Below are 19,535 nucleotides of genomic sequence, written 5' to 3'. Positions count from 1 at the left end.
CAGAGGTGGAGGAGCAGCCGGGCTGCAGCCCAGCTTCTTTCAGCACGTCTCCCCCTTCTCTCTGCATCAGTTCTGGACGCTGCAGCTGCACAGAAACACAACACATGCAGCAGTTTTACTGCCAACAATCAGACACTTTGCATTTGGAAATATCTGCTTTGTCCCCAGGTGGTTGGAGTTTTGGTATTTTCTTCTCCTCCTTGGTCCACGTGGTCGTCATGGCAAAGAAGGTACATAAGAGACATTTGTTGGTCGTTGTTGTGTTTTTGAGTCTTTTGTGACATCTAACAGGGAACACATTCTGGTCTCCAGTGTTCTTCCATCAGAGCAGAACAAAAGCTGTAATCAGCTTGTGTAACGGGGCGTATTTGGGCCTGTTGTCTGCTGTAATTCTGCTGGAACTGAGTTAAAACACTAAAACAGTCATGAACACATCGTACTTTTTCCCCTGATGAGAATTCTAAATGTTGCTCTGCAGTGTGTTGGTGGAACAACTCCAGGATTAGATCAGAAGAACAAGGTGAAAGGCAGAAAATGGAGGATTGATTATTAGTTACTTTTGGATGTTCTTGTATGTGTAGCACGTGTTGATCATTCATGCTCTACTTTTCTGTGCCTCCAGGTAGGATTTGCAATGAGCCGAGCTTTGATTTTTGATTCCCTCTGTCAGCCATCTACAGAGTGAGGACCGATCCATGTCCCAACACAGTCCAGTGTCGGTCCCACAGCCAGCAGAGGTCTTTGCTCATCACCATCATGCTGTCTGTGGCGCGTCTGTCAGGCCTGCTGACCCTGGTGCAGATGCTGAGTTCACTGTCCTCACATCCTGAAAGAGAGCTGCAGAGTCTTGGACTGTGTTTAAAGCATGTCTGACAGTGATGTTTGGTTTGGGGGGGGGACTCCAGGCTGTCAGATGGTGTCACTTGTGAAGACAGAAGCAGAAAGCACAGAGCAGAATGACGCCTGAGCTGAGGTCAACTTCTGAGGTGGAGCTCACTGAGCTGATGGGGATTCAGACGCTAAACTGTGATTAAAAAGCTGCCTTTCCTTCAAAGCTTTTACAAGAGAAGAAGAGATGCTGAGTTTTACTTTCAAAAGCCAGTTGAAATGTTTCATTATTGCACAAATAAAGTTTAATGTGAAAAGACTCTGAAGTCTTTAGCCTCCCCTCATTTCTTATGTCTTTCTTCCATGTGGACGCAGTCTCTTGGAATCTTTTCAGCTGGTCTTCAGTAATAGTTTCAGGCACCAAACTCAATGTATGAACCAGAGTTATGTCTGCACATAACAGACAACTGAACAACAGAAACTATTTCACTTTGCTACTAGCTGCCTGTCACAGAAACCCATATGTTCTCATTTCTTTGGTTGCATCTATAAAATAACACAGTTTGATATGAAATAGCATTTTTGCAGCAACAAGGTGATTCCCAAAGAGCTTTTTGCTAAAAACTTGGTCTGAAGTTTGTCCAGAAAAGCAGCTGAAAAGTATCTGAAGGTGATGTTCTTAAGAAAGAGGAAATAATCCAGTAAAGACCTGAAACAGGACCTGAGAGATGCATCTGGACCTTCAGCTGATCCATCTGCTGTTCAATGAAGCCTCATCAGAAATGGTCTCCATGGAAGGGTGGCTGTCAAGAAGCCGTTCTTAAGGAAGGGAAACAGGGAGAAAAGGCTGAGCTATGCCAAATGACACGAGAAGTGGACTGAAAATCAGTGGCAACAGGTCTTATGGAGGCATGAATCCTCCCCAGAGCCCGGACCTCAACATTATTGAAGCAGTGTGGGATCATCTGACAGAGAACGGAACAAAAGGCAGCCGACATCCAAAGAAGAGCTTTGGGATGTCCTTCAAGAAGCCTGGAGAACTATTCCTGAAGACTACTTAAAGAAATGACACAATCCTGGCAAAACATTAAGGAATGAGGTGTGTTTTAAGACTTTTGACCACAGTACTTTATATAATCTGCATATTCCAAAAAGTTGAGAACTTTTCCTGTTCTAAAAGCACAAACTTTCTGCTTTACTGAAGAAAGGGATGATATGTATCTGTTCAAGCTGCTCTGTATTTAGTCTAACCTACAACTGGTCCCAACAGGACGATCATCTTCAGCATCAGTGCTCAGTGACAGCTTTAGGACTATGTGCAGAAACCTGATTTGTATTTAGACTGTTTCTGTCCAGTCGAGCTCTCTGAGCTGACAACAAAAATAAACTCTTCTGAACCATCAACTTGTATTTTAGACCCAATTACACCAGACTGTTCGAGGAGGTTTTCCCCTAAATCCCCACCTCCACATTGGATTTGATCAGTCCACCACAGAGTTTTAAGGTTGCTGGAATTAAACCTTTACTTTAAACTTTCCTTTTACTCTGGAAGCAGAAATTCCCCTTAAACTTCTCTGAGCCATAATTGGTGGCAGCAGAGGCCTTGGAGGGAGTCCATTCCCTCTGAGTGCAGCCCACAGAGGGAGTGGGAGAGGTTCCTGAGTCTGTAAACTTCCTCTTGCTGTGTTGAGCTGCAGAGGCCTGGGGAGGATTCTGCATCTTCTGGCCTGTTGGCGGCTTCCTCAGAACTTTCCTCTTTGCCACTTTCAAAGGGAAATATGTAGAAACCCTCAGACTCATTCTCCAGAATCTCTTCATCTACTCTGTCACCCCACAGAAGTGCAGGAGAGGATATTTTGGTTTGACTCAAAAAGGACTTTTTAAGTAAGTGTTGTTTTTCAGGCGGTTTGTCTTTCAGGCTTTTATAAACTACAGTGATGTCATGTCCTTTGATGACATGTTTCCATTGTGATGTCATGCAGAACTGTGAGGTCATAATCAGTGATGACATCACTTCTTGTGATGTCAGCAGCGATGGTGCTCTGTTCTCAGTCACCAGTCATCACGTGTGCTGTTCTGCTCTCTTTTTCAGCTTTATGATCTTAACTGTAAATAATATGCAGCACATGTTCATAGAGCCCAGGCAATGGTGGGAAACATGGATTGTATGAATGCTGTGTGAAATGTGAATGAAAACAGAAGCAGTGACCTGCAGATCCTTTATATATATGTGATAACTGAATCTGAATGTATCAGTGTCCAGGTCAGTAATAATGTATTTATTGTATGTTACGGTGCTCACAGCTGCTTTCTGCACGCCTCACCTGGAAGTATCTTTGAAGCTGCGTTGTATGTTGTCTACACTGACTGTGAAGCAAAAGTAACACAACAGCCACATCTTCAGGCTGTTCTCAGTGTTTCCAGCACAATCATTCAGCTGTTTTCATGCATCAACATAATACAGTAATAACAGTGTAGTTATGGTTGTTTCTATTCAGAGCTGCTTACAAGCAGAATGGGATTATTTTTTACGTGTCAACATACAGTGTATCACATCATTTCTAGTAAAAATCTGACTTTGAAAGATGTTAAAATGACAGAATCAGCTTGTAAATGATAAAGTGTCTTCCTGTGGATGTTCTCAGATATGTACAGTATGAACACTGTGATCCTTTCCCACATGTCCCAGTATGTTTGATTGTGTTCCAAGTGAGGGTCAGACTGGAGAAAGTGTCATGAAGCTGTCACCCTTAAACAATCAATAAAAGCTCTGAATACAAAAGCATTTCAGTGTCATCTCTATAAGTAATGATGAAAGAAGCAAAAGCTTCAGCTGCACCTCCTGAGCTCTACTTTCCATATTGTCTACACTGACTGTGAATCAAAAGCAGCACAACAGCCACATCTTCAGCTTGTTGTTGAAAAGCTGTTCTGACAACATTCACAGCCCAATAAGCAGCACAGTGACAGCAGTGTAGCTGTGTTTGTGGGTCAGAGGAAATCTCATGTTCCAGCCATGTGATCCAGAACAACCCATGTGAGTGAAGGACAGACTGCAGCACTGATAAAAATGTCAGTTTGAGATGAATTCACAGGCATCAGTGTGTCAGTGGAACTGAAGGTGAACTGTTTGAGAGCTGAACACTGACAGGACTTTGTTTGCATGATGGAAACATGATGAAGAACAACACGACAAACTAAATCCATCATGTTAGAAGACAGAGTGGGAAAAGAATGAAAGTCAGCAGAAATTCAGCTCCATTATTGAATGAAGTCAAACACATTGAAGAGTTGGATCAGAGTTGAGGAGCTGTGTGGATTTGTAGTTGTGCATTTTCATCCCAGCTGTTAAACAACAGATAACAGTGTGTGTTACTAAATTCACCACCAAGCTGAATGTGTTTGTGGGAACATGAATGTTTTTTAGTCGTTCTGCATCATGTGACCCCGATTTTAATCATCTGCTGTCAGATTCAAATCAAGACCATGAAACCACACAGCAGCTTCAGCTGAGCTGTCAGTCAGCAGCAGCGGTCTTATCTGTGGGCCGCAGGGGCTGATGGGAGCTCTGAGGAGCTGTTAGAAAGCACGTGGCCCTGGTCTGATCTCACAGCTCGTCCTTGTTTGGCCTCAGCTGCATCAGAGCACCACTTCTCCCCAGGTTCACCAGAGGAAACACCACTGCACAAAATGCTTTTCCTCCCAGCTGCTGCTCTGTGCTGTCTGTGTTCAGGTGAGTGTTTCCAGCCAATCAGGAGCCAGCAAACTCCACCTGGAACACACACTGTCACACTGACCTTCATCTGTCTGTTTGAGTCTCTCCAGCGCTGGTTGCCATGGCAGCACAGCTGATCCAGGACCAGTTAACACTGACCAGGAGAGTTGGTCAAAGTGTCTCCTTCAGCTGTGGAACTGACCAGTGTGATGAAAACTGGATATACTGGTACCAGAAGAAAGAAGCAGAAACATTCACAGTGATTCTGGATATTAATAAAGATAGTGGTGATGTTTATAAAGGTTATGGTCATCCTCAGAAAGATGATTTCTCAGCTGTGAATAAACAGAACGGCTGTGAGAGAGCAGTAAACCACAGCCCAGGTTCACATATTTCACCTCCATCTCAGACAGAGTCACAAACATACTGAGCTGAGGGAGTTTCTTCCTCTCTGCTGTCTTCATTTATTTCAACTTTTATTCAACTTTTTCTTATTATTAAGAGAAGTTTTCTGAAGGTTCAAAGATAAAAACTGTGAACATTTCAAAGATTTATTCTGGAAAATGATCCAAATGAAACTTCAATTCACCATAAATAAAAGCAAGACATTTTAAAGACATTTATTTAATACTGAATGTTTTCATTCAAATGTCCAGATAAATATGAATCTCCTGCTTTGAGCTGCTGCTGGAATAAAGTCCATTCCTCCTTTAAAAAGTTTAATGAGCTCTTCATGAAAACACTTCCAGCAGCACTTGTTGTTTCACAGCTTTCAGCAGATTTCACCACATCATTTCACTTTATTCCATTTTAAAAGACAGATCTTGGACTGATCTCAGGTCAGGATTTTGTCCTTCTAGCAGCAGCTTATCAGGACGCTGATTTTGTTGGACAGATGTTCATCAGTTTCCTGTGGATGTTTCTGCTTCCCAGAGGATGAATCCAGAGTGCACTGAGACTGAGACAGGAGCAGGAAAACTTCCTAAATTCATGTGAAGTCTTTGTACCACATTACAGCTCAGAAACAGAACACATGCACAGTGAGGGCATGATGCTCAACACGTTTCTCAAAGCATTTACACAAGGACATCCATTATGTGCTGACAGTGATATGATTTTCTTCCCCTGACACTGAAATAACAATCATCTTTAAGGGATTTCATGTCACTTTTAGATCCATCAGCTCCACAGTTTTATATCTCTACATGTTAAGTATAAGGCAGCTTTCACAGCGAGCTATGTGGCAAATATCTGGAAACAACTGAGACTAACAGCCTGAAACATCCAGTTTCTACAAAGATAGCTCATATACACAGTTCTGTTGGAATGTTTCTGTACAGTCATCATGGACATTCATGTCATTTCCATTTAGTCATTTAGCAGATGCTTTGATCCAAAGTGACTCACAGGTGAGGAAACAACATCCCAGTGCAGTCAGGCATACCTCTCATTTCCCTGTATTTGTGTCCATCCTCCAGACTCCTGTGGATCCTTTTTACCTCACGCTAAAAAAGCCAATATCACAGACGGAGAAAAGTTATCATGAGAGAGAAAACAACTCTTGAAACTTTCTGTGAACAAAGCAAGGAGGTCAGTAAATAAGTCTACACCTCATTACAGTGGTTAATATTTCTGTCTGAATACGTTTTTGTTTGCATCTGTGTGGTTGTGGACATTTTTGATCTAAGGGAACTTCAGATTGAAACCTCGCCAGTGAAGAACTGAATGTAGCACAACGTGTTGGTGTAAAAGACCACTCTGATGCTTAGAAGTCCATACTCCCACCAACTAGTTTAAAACTGAATAATTCTTTCAGATGAGAGATGAAACGTCTTCAAGAACCAAGAAGAAGAAGTTGCCCTTATTCAGGCTCTTACCCAAAAGTGTCACTGTGAGGAGCCCCCTTTCCAATCAGTAAACCTTCTTCTGAAAAAGTAGCCCTGAACAGCTGCCTCCAGCTCCTCTGAGGGACACACCTGCTGAACTGGTCATTGACATTAGAATAAAAAGGCTGCAGACAGAGCAAAACTCCTGCTTTGGAGATGAACCCTCTGTGTAATGCTTCTCACAGTTCATGAAAGAATATTACAAAATAACAATGATTTTAAGCATCTGTAATTATACTGGGGCAGCTGCTTATCTGAAGTGTTGCATATGTCACTGTGATCTATGTTATTAATGTCCAAAGACATGTGAGCTGTGTTTAGATTTAGCCAAAAGCTGAAGTGGAGAAGAAGATCTTGGAATAAAGAAAGTGGAAAGGATGATGCACAGTTTTTACAGTAATGAATGACACACAGTGGTTCCAACGGCGCCCTGGAGCTGTTCACATCTGGTCTTAACGTGATCAGAAAAGTGAACTAAGTACATCTGTGAACACGTTCACCAAAGATTCAGCTGCTCTTTTCTCCACTGTGGAAACCTCTCGGCCAAACTCGGTAGTTCTTGTGATGGGAGATTTCAACTCATGTAACCTCTCCCAGGAACTGACGAGCTCCAAACAGCTGGTGACATGCGCCATGCAGGACAGCAACACACTGGACCACTTCTACTCCACCATAAAACCCTCATACCGCTCCATCCCCCACGCTGCCCTTGGACACTCCGACCACTGCATCATACAGATGGTCCCCACATACAGGCAGCAACTGAGAAGGGCCAAACCATCCAGGACTACAGTAAGGAGGTGGACTCCAGAGGCAAGGGACATGCTTCAGGACTGCATGGAGTCTACTGACTGGGAGTCACTGAGGGGCCCTGAGGATGACAACGGCAGCTTTTCTGACACTGTATGTTCCTGCATCAGCTTCTGTGAGCAGGTCTGCCTCCCAACCAAAACCATCACAAGGTACAATAACCAAAAGCCCTGGTTCTCCAAGCAGCTCAGAGAGCTCAGGCGCCGGAAAGAGCAGGCGTACAGAGAGGGTGACATGGACACATTCAGACTGGCCAGACAGGGCCTCAAGAAGGCCATCAAAAATGCTAAAGAGGACTATAGAGCCAGACTGGAGAGTGATTCAGGCACCAACGACCCTGGTTGGTAGAAGCCCTGGGGTCGCCCCCTCCCCCAGACTAGCTGATGATCTCAACACCTTCTACACCAGGTTTGAGAGACCCCCTGCTGCTTTATTGTCTCCAACCCCCCCCCCTTCTCTCTCTCTCTCACAGACACTGAGAGCTCACCGCCACCCACTTCTCATCCCCTTATCACATATGTGTATGATGAAATAGTTTTTAATGTATTCAGTGTGTAAATTCTCCCAGAAAGGTAGCATCATATGATATGGCAGGTTGTGTGTATTTTTCTGTCACTTTACTCAAAGAAAGTTAAGGCCTTAGCATGCATGAGGTGTTCTTATTGTACCCCAACTCCTTTGAACACAGTAAACACCTCACCTATGAATACATTAAGAAACAGTGAAAATACAGTTCTTGATCAGCAAACCTAATGCATCTGAAATATGTTAGATTAAGATTTACCTTAACAGGACATATCAAATCAAACACGGGGGAAATCTTCCTCTTCCTAAGTGGCTCCATCCTCTTACCTATCCTTCTCTCCTCACTCTCCCTAATCTCAAAACTATCTCTCTCTCTCACTTAACTCCCCAAACTATCTCCAAATTACATTAACGCTATCCAAACTCGAGTATCCAAACTATCAGAACTCAAAGAGTGAACTGACGAAAAAAAAAACACATTTTAAATGGAGATTGAGGGGTTTCTATGCTTAATACTCGGGCATATAAATCTGACAAAATCTGAAGCATTTACGGAAGAAGTCACGTGGTTGGGACGGGTAGTGAGGTTGCAGACAGCATCATTTTCGGCTCCTCCCCTAAATGAAGTAAACCGTCTCCTCCATTACTCCAAACACGCTTCGAAATCTGGGCACATTTCGGAACATCACTACAGGAAGCTGCATGCAGGTGAGTCCAGAAAAGAATACATGTAGCGGTCAAACATTTGCAGAAATGTCTTCAAAGTACTTTGTGTCATTGGTTTGATTCCTGCACCTGGACACGGGCAGTCAGAACATGTACTAAAGAGTAAAAAAGTTCAAATAACCTGGCTGCTATTCACATTTAGCATGTCCTGCTAATGCTAATGCTCTGCTAACCGTTGTATTCAAAGCAGAAAGCAGAAACACAACATCAACTATAGATTTCAATAAGCCGGTCAGATGGACAAATAAAATGGAGCTTTATCCTTTTAGCTGTGTGTTAAACACATTTTCCACTAAAGCTGCAGTTTTCTAAACTTTTTTCTGTAGTTTTAAAAAATTAAAAAAAATTGATGATCAGTGTAAAATTTAGAATTGTTCTTTCCAGGCTTATCTGGGTATCATTTGGCTTTTTGATAAAACTGTGGAGTGAAAACATGTGATATGATGTGTTTAATGTGTTTTAGTGTTTAAAATCTTAAAATGGGATTTAATTATGGTCTATATAAATGCTTCAATTACATTAAGAGTTTATGTTGTTTGAAGAGGAGTCATAGCATTATAATATAGATTTGTCAGTGATCCAGGAAAGTATCACAGGAGCAGTAGAAATATACAGTTCAGTATCAGTGTCTGATTTCTCAGATTTACACTCAGAAGCCCATTAAAAGACAGTCTGACTGTCCTCTTCAGAAGTGTCTCATGAAAGCTTCATTATTCAGTTTACTTTACAAATCCAATATTTTCTTTCATCCACGTATCAAAAAGGACTGACCGCATGATAAAAAGGTTGTACATGTCTTTACTCATAAAGTCCACCTGCCAACATCTGGAGTTAAAATGGAGCTAAAATTATCTTTATTAGGAGGATCTGTGCAACTTTTAGGAGCTGATACTCTGATCTGACCACAACACAAGATCACTTTTTACTCTTTAACTGGACACATATGTTTACCAGGTAAGATTATTTCAGAATCAAAATAAAGGAGATTGTAGGTTATTAAAACACTCCTTTATATTTAAATGACGGCCTCAGAATGGTCCATCTCATGTTGTTCTTCAGAGTGTCTCAGATCAGTCAGACAGCTCCTGCTGACGTGCTGTTAGCCACACAGAACTAGATCATTCCCCCACTGAAACATCACATCTTCTCAGTTTCAAGCCTCAGTCCAGACTGAAGCTCCCTGAGTGCTGAACCGTGGGCTTCAGAGTTTAACCTGTGACAAATCTGAGATTACTCTGTTACTTTTCTGGATCCATGACAGCTTCTGGAAATGAGAACAAATTTAGAAACGGAGAAAATCTGAACTTCAGTCTTTGGGATGATATTGGGACCCTTTCCTCAAACACTATCATTGTCTTAATGTAGTAAAATGATTTAAGTTGATCATGTTACACTGACTCAGATGAGATTTATGGGCTATTGCACACAGTGGGTGTCATTCTACAGAGTATATTATACATTTATTAAAAAAAATCTTCTGAATTTGATCAAAAAGCTCCAAATATTTTGATCTGTGACCTCAGTGGGTCTTTAAAGAACCAGTTTAAAGTTCACAGGAATTTAAATTAAAACCACGGTAATAAGTTTAATTAAATGTGACTAGATGGTTAAAAATTGTCCACAAAGGTTTTCAAGAGAAGAAGAAAAGTGGGTGTGATTTAACATGCTGCATGCCACAGCTGGATCTTATTGTATGTACTGACAGTTTCAGACAGAGTCCATCAGTCGGAGGACCAGGACCAGAATGGAGCAGCAGAACCAGGATCCAAACACCTCCACCAGGAACAGAGCCGGCTCATCGTCTGGTTCCACCGGGCTACAGGTCAGTGTGGAGGACATTAAAGACACGAGGACGAGTGTCGAGGCTCTGTGTATCGTCCGCTTGTTCTGCTTTTACTTCAAATGTGGAAAAAGTGTCAGCAAAGTATTTCCTGGTTTCATCTCCTCTCACTGATACAAATGTGCTTAGACTGAAAATATGCTGCAGGCTGAATGATCTGCTGGAAGAAACTCAGTGGCCAGATTGTTGTTGTGGAACATTTTCTGGCTCTCAGTCTTCAGATTTGAGAGGTTCAGGAGCTTATATTCATTGTTTGTGTTTAAAGTCTCTGGATTACATGAATTAAACCTGGTGGTGGTAATATTTCTGGGTCTTTAATGGTTAGATGACAGGTTTGTAGATCTCTCTACCTCAGGGTAAAGAGTTGTTTTAGAAAGAAACAAAGGTTGAGTTAAAACTGTTTCCCTGATAGCTGTTGAGCTCAATGGCTGCAGACCTCTGGGTTGTAAGCTGGAACAAAGGGATAGTGTAATGAATTTCATGTATTACCACCACTGTTACTTTTATTCATTTAAACCAGTGATCATCAACCTTTTTCAGTCCAACCTCTACATGGTGTTTAACTGAACAACTTGGACAAGACTGTGCTTCATTCTATCATTTAGAAATATTGTAGCACAAGTTCCTTTTCAGAATTTCATCATGACAAAAAATAATTAGTGAAAGAGCAAAAAGCAAGAGTTTACTGCTTAAAAACCTGAACGTGTGTAGAACACACCAGAGCACAGTGCTGACAGCTGAGGGCACTTATAAACACACTCTCAGCATTCATGTTTGATCTGAGATATTGAGACCTGTGGCTCGGTCTATACACGTCCAGATAGAATATGTTGGTTAGCTTAGAGAAATCTTTTGTGTGAACTTCAAAAGGATCTAATCCTTCTTACTCTCTGTCATTGCAGAAACATATAGCCCAAGAGAGCTACAGATGTCACTCTTGTAAACACTGTGGGAAAGTTTTCAAAAGCTCATCACATCTGAGGTGTCATCGGAGGCTTCACACTGGAAAGAAACCATATAGCTGTGGTCAGTGTGGGGCAGGTTTTGCTCGATTATCCAGTCTAAAGACACACCAACATATTCACACAGGAGAGAAACCTTACAACTGTGGTCAGTGTGGCACGGCATTCACTACATCTTCCAATCTTAAGAAACACCAACGTATTCACACAGGACAGAAACCTTACAGCTGTAGTCAGTGTGGAGCAGCTTTCACTAATTCTTCCGATCTTAAGACACACCAACGTATTCACACAGGAGAGAAACCATACACCTGTGGTCAGTGTGGAGCAGCTTTCACTAAATTATATGGTCTAAAGACACACCAACGTATTCACACGGGAGAGAAACCATACAGCTGTAGTCAGTGTGGAGCGGCATTCACAACATCTTCCAATCTTAAGAAACACCAACGTATTCACACAGGACAGAAACCATACAACTGTGGTCAGTGTGGAGCAGCTTTCACTACATCTTCCTATCTTAAGATACACCAACATATTCACACAGGACAGAAACCTTACAGCTGTAGTCAGTGTGGAGCAGCATTCACTGCATCTTCCTATCTTAAGATACACCAACGTATTCACACAGGACAGAAACCTTACAGCTGTAGTCAGTGTGGAGCAGCATTCACTGCATCTTCCTATCTTAAGATACACCAACGTATTCACACAGGAGAGAAACCTTACAGCTGTGGTCAGTGTGGAGCAGGTTTTGCTCGATTATCCAGTCTAAAGATACATCAACGTACTCACACAGGAGAGAAACCTTACAACTGTGGTCAGTGTGGCGCAGCATTCACTACATCTTCCAATCTTAAGAAACACCAACGTATTCACACAGGAGAGAAATCTTACAGCTGTGGTCAGTGTGGGGCAGCTTTCCCTACATCTTCCCATCTTAAGACACATCAACGTATTCACACAGGAGAGAATCCCTATAGCTGTGGTCAGTGTGGAGCAGCTTTCACTCAATTATCTCACCTAAAGACTCACCAACGTATTCACACTGCGGATAAATTATTGGTTTAAATCAACAATATATTTTACGGCAGATAAGAAAGCATTCACCTGGGAGCAGCAACAGGAACTACCAATCAGAAGAATTTCCCTTGTTCAGATTAAAAATCTTCTTTTTGGATTACCACCTTCTCTTGTCAGGACTTTTGTTCTGAATGTTCTGTGGGTAGCACATGTTTGAAGAATCATTGAAAGTGCTTTATAATTTGTTGGGATAGTTGGGAACTATGGACGGATCTCCCACCGTTCAAGATAAATATGGCATCAGTTGTGAATTGATATACAGAACAATATCAGTGCCTTGAGATGACATTGTTTTAATTTGGCGCGATATGAATAAAACTGAATTGAATTGCAAATGCAATCTTTTTAAAAGTAGATACACATTTTATTCTATTATACTGAACATATATGTTTTGTTTAAAGTTAAAATTCACAAAGTAGCTGTGCACCAGCTGGGGGTATGTTTGTAAACATACAACATCTTTAGAAGCAATATATCATTTCAGTTTGATGTAAAGTCTAGCTTTACACTTGTTTGTATTTCATTGTTCTGCATTTTATTAAAGGTTAGATGTCAACATTTCTCATGCGTTTCATGTTCTTGCTACAGAGATATTTTTAAAAAATGTGTGTTTGGTTCTAATCTTTGTGCTAATCTTTCCCAAAGACTTAGAAATTTTTAACGCAGTCTGAAAAAGGTTTGGAGTTGTTCCCTGTACTTTCCAGACAGCTGTTTGATTGTCATGACTAAAGCTGAAAGTTAAGGCTGTTCCAACATTAAAAGGGCACGAGGCTCAACTTCAAGCTGTGAAACTATGTCAAATGTCTGTTGTGTTGGTGTCAAGAAAATTCTCTCAAAATGAGGCTCAGAGTCGCTGGAGACAATACCAAACATTTATTCTCACAGCAAGGAGTCTGCATGACATATCAAGAAGCTGACACAGATTTGTCTGAGTTAAAAAAAACAAACAATGATGCTATCGCTATTTAGTTTCCACTTTGTTTATTCTGTACATTTTTGTATATAACAGTGCTGTGCCTGAGTGAGATGGAGATTTCAATTTCCCAGAGGCAACCTCCCAAAGGGATTAATAAAGTCATCCATCCATCCTACGAGATCACTGGCCACACAAGGTTATGCGACATTCAGTCAAACAAGGATTAGACAGAAGTTGAAATAAGATAGATAGGAGGACTCTCAGCGCACAGTGTCTCTTGACCCTGCAGCATCTCACACGTGGTACTTCCTTTTTGTCATAATATAACTTAATGATTTTTTTTAACATATCTCTCCTGTTTATAATAGAAAAGAAGGTGTAAATTCACAGTAGAGTCATATATACACATGCATTTTTTTGTATATCTTCTACGTCATTGTCATTGTTAAACAGTTTGTTATGTTGTCCTCTGTTTGTTCTTGGCTCTCAGTCTCCATGTTGCTGATCCTGGATCTGCTGAGATGTCCCAGGTCATTGTTGGCTTTGATCCTCATACATTTAACTTTGTCCTCAGAAAGAAGAAGTTCCAAAAAGAGAAACAGGGACTGCTTTTGAATTTGACACAGCCTATATCATGTCAGCGTTCATTTGGGTCTGCCGTTTTTCATTTAGTTTCAGACTTGTTATTGGATTCAAATGTTGATTAGTTTCTGTGACAGATAGGCTCCAGTCCCCCTGAAACCATGTAAAGCAAATGGAAGGATGGATAGTTTGTGGCACCTTTATTCATTCATTCCACTTCGGTATTGAAATATTTTTGTTCCATTCATTGTAAAGTTATCCTGAGGATAACAGGCAGGATTTGAACCAGCTGTTGCACCACTGGCAAGTTATCGGTCACCTTGAGACTCTCTCTCTAAAACCTTATAATCAGGTTAGAAATATAGGGGTAATATTGAACTCAGACCTGAACTTTAACAGCCACATTAAATCAATAACATCAGCAGCTTTTTACCATCTAAAAAACATCACCAGAATCAAAGGAATAGTGTCTAAACCAGACTTAGAAAGACTAATCCATGTATTTGTCTCCAGCAGGTTGGACTACTGTAACGGCCTGCTCACTGGGCCCTAAACAGGCTGTAAGACAGCTGCAGTACATCCAGAACTCTGCTGCTCGAGTCCTGACTAGAACCAGGAAATACAACCATATTAGTCCGGTGCTCAGGTCTCTGCTCTGGCTTCCTGTCGCTCAGAGAATAGACTTTAAAACAACTCTACTCCTGTACATCTCTGACATGTTAGAGCCATATGAACCAACTTGAACTCTGAGAACCTCAGGGAGGGGTCTCCTGCTGGTGCCCAGAGTCAGGACTAAGCAAGGTGAGGCTGCGTTTTAGTTTTATGCTCCTAAAATCTGGAACAGTCTTCCAGAAGATGTGAGACAGGTCTCAACTCTGACTATGTTTAAATCCAGGCTGAAAACAGTTCTATTTAGCTGTGTATATGACTCTCTTCACTTTTCATTCAATTGATTAATGATTATTTTTTGTTTTATGGAATTATTTTATTTGCCTTCTTGTGATTTTATGTAGCTGTAAAGCACTTTAAATTGCCTTGTGTACAAATTGTGCTCTACAAATAAACTTGCCTTGCCACATGAAACACAATCGATGTCATTTATTCACTTGCTACTTTACTGTTTGCTACCAACAATCAATAAAGTATAATTAATTTGATTTAAAGCATATTTGTGAGAGTGATCTTTTTTTTCAATGCCATTTATGCTTTTTACAGAACAATTGATATATTTAAGGATGGTTGAAGGCTGGTTAAAAGTAGTTAAATATTTCTGAAGCCGATTCTGATCTGTTTACATGTGCAAAATGATGTAATATTGTTTTACATGCGCTTAGTTGGAGAAAGTTGGAGAGCAAACTCCAACAAAACAACATGAGGAAGGTGTGGAGTTTTTTCATCGGTGGCCATGAAAAAAAGAGTGGCCAGGGAATGGAAGGAGGCCACTGAGTTAAACTTGTTCTTTAACCCCTCTAACTCCTGATCCCTTACCATCTACCTCAGCCTTATCTTACCTTATGTCTGCATCTGTGTTCCAAATCTTCAACAATCACAAAAACATTGAATGATATTACAGAACTCATGCTTCATGCTTATAGCAGCAGTTTTATTGAACAAAGTGCATGAAATTGGGAACTTTAAAATAAACTACAGTGTAATACAAAGTGTCATTAAACCTGGCTAAGAATGAAAATTCAAACGTTTTATTATACTAAGCTGCTGACATCAAAGCACTACAATTTAAAACTTGATTCAAATCTTTGTATAAAATTTAAAAACGATTTCAATCAGCTGAAGTGAACCACAGCACAGCAGTAAGTCAAATAGGATATTTTACACAGCAGTAAAGTTGTTTTGAACATGAAAAAAATCACATTTATAAAAATATAAAACTATTTACAATTACTATGTACATATCATTTCTATATGTACAGTGAGTTATTCCAGAATATTTACAGATTGTTAAGGCATATTTACATCTCAGTCTACAGCAGAGGTGAAGTCTTCATAGCATAAACTCTGTTGTTCAGACCTTTTGATGAGGACATCATCTTTACGGGGCAGAATGTCTTTCTCTTGTATCTTCTGTGTCCCTGTGTTAGTCGGTTGGTTGTTTTTAACTTCTTTAACAGATAAACTGTCGAAGTCGTTAGCAAAAACAATGTCCAAATTTCGCTCGCACCGTCTCTTCGCTTTCTCTGATATGTGATTGGCTGCCTGCCTGGTGAGTCCGGCGAAGCTTTTGGTAGTCTACGGTCAAAGGTCAGTGGGCCACCTGATTGTTCGGTGAACAGAGCAATTCAATTGGTTTTCTACGGTCGCTTTGCACGACCGTAGACGGAGCCCTGCGAACTCCCCAAATGTGGGAATCTCAGCTGCATAATTTCTGGTAGTGGGGGACTGCGTTCGCGCTCTCCTCTGATAAACTTGTTTAAAGAAAAATATCAATTCTGAGAGCTTAACGACTGGAGCAGGGAAAAGCTCCAGTGGAAACAGCATCCTGGGAAGAGATGAATTCACTGCAGAGATCAGTCAGTCCTCAGGTAACACAGAAGCTCCACTCTGCTTTGGGATTTTAGCTTTTAACTGCAGAACTGTTCATATACAAGCTGAACCAGAGGAAAGTGGAGTTGAAAGATGAGACTATTGTGCAAATTAGTTCTTCACGTGTGTTTTTAAAATGTGTTCAACTGTCGACAGCCGGCTTCATGACTTTATATTTATGCATTTAGCTTTTATCCAAAGCAACTTACTAATGAGGATATAATGATGCAGCTAACAATAAGCTACATAGAAGGAACACCATTAGCCAGGCTCTGTCAGAGGTGACAGTGTAGAAATGGAGTGCAGGCATAGAGGGAAGCACAGGTTAAGTGGCAGATTAAATTTATACACCTGAACAGGGACTTGAACCCTGGATCCTCAAATTAGACGTCTGATGCTCTGCCAACTGAGCTGAAGCAGGGGAGCAATAGCCTGTATTAGAGGCGGAAGAAGAGGGAAAAGGGGGAAGGAGAAAAATTAAGGAAAATAAGACATTTTGAGAAAATGAGTGGAAAAAATGGAAGGAACTTGTAGTTATTTGTGTTTCTGCTGTCCATTTCAAGTGAAAGCACACAGTCTGGTGTATTCATTTGAGAAATCTAAACTAACTTGACACTGCTGTAGAATAGTGCAGGAGGCTCTTGATCCAAAGCTCGCCGGTTCGATTCCACCATTGGACATGAGACAAACTTTTACCAAGTGTTATCAAATGTAACTAAATGTACTTTTATAGTATTTTTTACATTTATGAATTGAGTACTGCAACAATGTAGTCGTCTTCTATGAATGAGTTGAAAAAAACTGAAGACACTCACTGAAATGTAACAAATTTATTACTAATTTCACACACACACAAACACTCAGAAACACGTGTGAAATTAAACCTGAAGCAATAAAAACAGGAATAAATTAAATTCAAAATAGAAAAAATAAAGATAAATAACAAATAAAGTAAAAGCAATAAATGAACAAATATAGAAAATAATTAAATTTAGGAAACATTACAACAAGAGCAACAAGAGTACAATAATAACAATAAAATAGAATGAATAAATAAATGATAAATACCAAAATAAAATACATACAATAAATAAACAAAAAATGGAAAATATTTAAAGTTATTAATTTCTTTCTTTATTAAGTCATTTAGAACAAGAAACAATATAAAATAGAATAAAAAGATAACTAAAACAAAACAAAATAAATACAATAAATTAACAAAAGAAACTAATTAGAACAGTAAATTAAGACATTTTTTTTCTTTTAAAACTATTTACATGCATATTGACATGTAAAGAATGATCTGAAACCATTTTTTTTCTTCCTCCCTCTTTCTCCTCATCTCCTGCATCCATTCTTCCAGAGACATTCTGTTATTTTTGGGACAGTATATATTCCCATAATACTGCCCATGACCATTTTCTTTTATGCGCGGCAGGTGGCACTGACGGCATTAGTTTTCTTCCACTGTGCGGGTGCACTTACGCTCTCCGGGTTGGCGGAGGTGAGGGCAGGGGACCAGACGGCACAATCTGTTTGTTTCCAGTTGGGATGATAAACACAACTGGCACAATGAAGGGGCTTAAAAGTACAGGAGCTGGAGGTGGTGGCTGACTGAACACCTGCCTCTGAGCTGCTGACTTCTGCTTATCCACTGCCTGTCCAGCTGTACTCTGGGGAGTCAGGCAGGTTGACCTTCAAAAAGCCTCAGAATGCAACATTTTTACCTCAAATTTCAAGAGCTCTGCAGCACCCTCGAGGTTTTTTAAGATTTCTGACACATCTGAAAACATGATGTTGAAATGGAGTATTGTTTTAATTTCTATCAGTTTAGTATTTGACTGTGTTTATAGATTCAAGAGTTTTATTTGTCACATACATAATCATACATAGTACAATGTGCAGTGAAATTTTCTTTTTACCTGCTACCAAGAATTAAGGATAAGAATTTAAATATAAATATGTCGAATAAAAAAAAAACCTTGGCACAATAAGTCCACACAAAATAAGAAAATAAGAAAAATGCTTCAGTAAAAAAGTGTTGAGTGTAGGGTATTAAAATATAAGTGTAAAAATGTACAATATTAACAATATTATTGACGTTAGCATTAAGGTTTTTTATATTCTTCACTAAAGGGAAAACAGGACAGGGAGGAAAAGGCTGAGCCAAACCAAGCTCATCTTTGGGCCAAGCAGCAAGAAGAGGAGCAGTGATAGAGGGAGAGCAGGTACTCTAAAAGGAAGAGACTATGCCAGACCTGTATACGTTTTAAAAGTCAGATGTATAATGCACGATAATTGAAGTATCGTATAAGATTATAATAGAAATGTGTTCAAAAGCTGGTTTTCCTTAACAAGAGTGAACAGATTAGGCACTATCATCAACATGATAGTGTAATAGGGCTTGGGTATCTATTTTAAATACTGAAGGAAATTTGAAGCATTTGTATATATTATCCCTCTGTCCCAGGACAGTTGATTCCTTTTTATTCCTAATCCATGACTTGATGAAATTCATTCTCCAGTTTTACATTGTAACTCATTTGCAAATCATTTAGGATGAGGCTGATGTTCTCTGGTAACAAACAAAACAAATAAACCTAAAAGTCATTCTGATGTTGTTTTTGTTCCTTTAGAACTCTGAAAATGGCCAGATTTAAATAATGGAATTAAATAAATTTTCAGGGGAGCCCCTGAACCCGACTAGAAGTTCTGACTCATGACCTCAGTATTTTTTGGGCCTCTGCATCTAAAACCTCACTCAGGTAAAAGAATCAAAGTGTCATCAGCAACATTTACTAACACTTCCACCAGTAAAAGTATTTATTCTGCAGAGCAGCTCTCAGTGTTTGCTGTTAGATATAAAGTTGCCTGTTTGACAGTTTAAAGTGGCTGCACGTGCACTTTTTCTATCTGGCCTCAGTAAATCTCTGTAATTTATTCATTTGTGTTTGGAAAACATTGGAAACTTTATTTCTGAGCCCACATCAGTGGGTTCTGGTTGTTAACACATAGATGAGGAGACAGTTCAGTGTGTGAGGATAAAAGAAGAGGAGAACCTGGGACATCTGAGCAGATCTGGGATCAGCACCTTGGATATCAGCAGGGATTCTTAGGAAG

General features: G+C 40.1%; 2 protein-coding genes across 2 annotated transcripts in view; one reads left to right on the top strand and one right to left on the bottom strand.

The window, feature by feature from the left end:
- LOC140292462 (NLR family CARD domain-containing protein 3-like) overlaps positions 1 to 19,535 on the bottom strand; it is a 596,771-nt gene that overhangs the window by 227,734 nt on the left and 349,502 nt on the right. The window lies entirely within an intron of this gene.
- Positions 1 to 19,535, top strand: part of LOC140291480 (NACHT, LRR and PYD domains-containing protein 3-like) — a 227,820-nt gene that overhangs the window by 97,243 nt on the left and 111,042 nt on the right. The window lies entirely within an intron of this gene.

The sequence above is a fragment of the Leuresthes tenuis genome, unplaced genomic scaffold (genome assembly GCF_036924035.1).
Source record: "Leuresthes tenuis unplaced genomic scaffold, fLeuTen1.0.hap1 SCAF_1, whole genome shotgun sequence".
Classification (NCBI taxonomy): domain Eukaryota; kingdom Metazoa; phylum Chordata; class Actinopteri; order Atheriniformes; family Atherinopsidae; genus Leuresthes; species Leuresthes tenuis.
The sequence above is the reverse complement of the archived record's forward strand: the minus strand, read 5'-3'. Positions and strand labels throughout refer to the sequence as shown.